Source organism: Ornithodoros turicata, chromosome 1, assembly GCF_037126465.1.
Source record: "Ornithodoros turicata isolate Travis chromosome 1, ASM3712646v1, whole genome shotgun sequence".
In the NCBI taxonomy this organism is placed as follows: domain Eukaryota; kingdom Metazoa; phylum Arthropoda; class Arachnida; order Ixodida; family Argasidae; genus Ornithodoros; species Ornithodoros turicata.
Genome location: NC_088201.1, coordinates 132,769,324 through 132,770,846, shown reverse-complemented (window position 1 = coordinate 132,770,846; position 1,523 = coordinate 132,769,324).

The following is a 1,523-nucleotide window of genomic DNA, read 5'->3' as shown; positions in this document are numbered from 1 at the left end:
ATAGCGTTTTTAGAGCGGTTGGCGACGTGTAGAATGGGAATAATCAAAATGTGCCGGAAATCGAAAAATCAAGCTTATAACGTCTTAAATCGTGAAAACAGTGCTAAATAGCGTTTTTAGAGCGTTTGGCGACGTGGAGAACACGGATATTCAAAAACGCCAGAAATCGAAAAATCAAGCTCAAAACGTCTTAGATCATGAAAACAGTCTTAATAGCGTTTTTAGAGCGATTGGCGACGTGGAGAATGGGAATATTCAAAATGTGCCGGAAATCGAAAAATCAAGCTGAACACGTCTTAGATCATGAAAACAGTCTTAATAGCGTTTTCAGAGCGTTTGGCGACGTCTAGAACACGAATATTCAAAATACGCCGGAAATCGAAAAATCAAGCTGAACACGTCTTAGATCATGAAAACAGTGCTAAATAGCGTTTTCGAGCGTTTGGCGACGTCAAGAACACGAATATTCAAAATGCGCCGGAAATCGAAAAATCAAGCTGAAAACGTCTTAGATCGTGAAAACAGTGCTAAATAGCGTTTTTCGAGCGTTTGGCGACGTGGAGAACTCGAATATTCAAAATGCGCCGGAAATCGAAAAATCAAGCTGAAACCGTCTTAGATCGTGAAAACAGTGCTAAATAGCGTTTTTAGAGCATTTGGCGACGTGGAGAACACGAATATTCAAAATGCGCCGGAAATCAAAAAATCAAGCTGAAAACGTCTTAGATCATGAAAACAGTGCTAAATAGCGTTTTCAGAGCGTTTGGCGACGTGGAGAACACGAATATTCAAAATGTGCCGGAAATCGAAAAATCAAGCTGAAAACGTCTTAGATCATGAAAACAGTGCTAAATAGCGTTTTTAGAGCGGTTGGCGACGTGGAGAATGGGAATAATCAAAATGTGCCGGAAATCGAAAAATCAAGCTGAAAACGTCTTAAATCGCTGAATGGCGTTTTTAGAGCGTTGAGCGACGTCTAAAATGGGAATAATCAAAATGTGCCGGAAATCGAAAAATCAAGCTGAAAACGTCTTAGATCATGAAAACAGTGCTAAATAGCGTTTTTGGAGCGGATGGTGACGTGGAGAATGGGAATAATCAAAATGTGCCGGAAATCAAAAAGTCAAGCTGAAAACGTCTTAGATCGTGAAAACAGTGCTAAATACCGTTTTTAGAGCGGTTGGCGACGTGGAGAATGGGAATAATCAAAATGTGCCGGAAATCGAAAAGTCAAGCTGAAAACGTCTTAGCTCGTGAAAACAGTGCTAATTAGCGTTTTTAGAGCGTTTGGCGATGTGGAGAACACGAATATTCAAAATGCGCCGGAAATCGAAAAATCAATCTGAAAACGTCTTAGATCATGAAAACAGTGCTAAATAGCGTTTTTAGAGCGTTTGGCGACGTGGAGAACACGAATATTGAAAATGCGCCAGAAATCGAAAAATCAATCTGAAAATGTCTTAGATAATGAAAACAGTGCTAAATAGCGTTTTTAGAGCGTTTGGCGACGTCGAGAACACGAA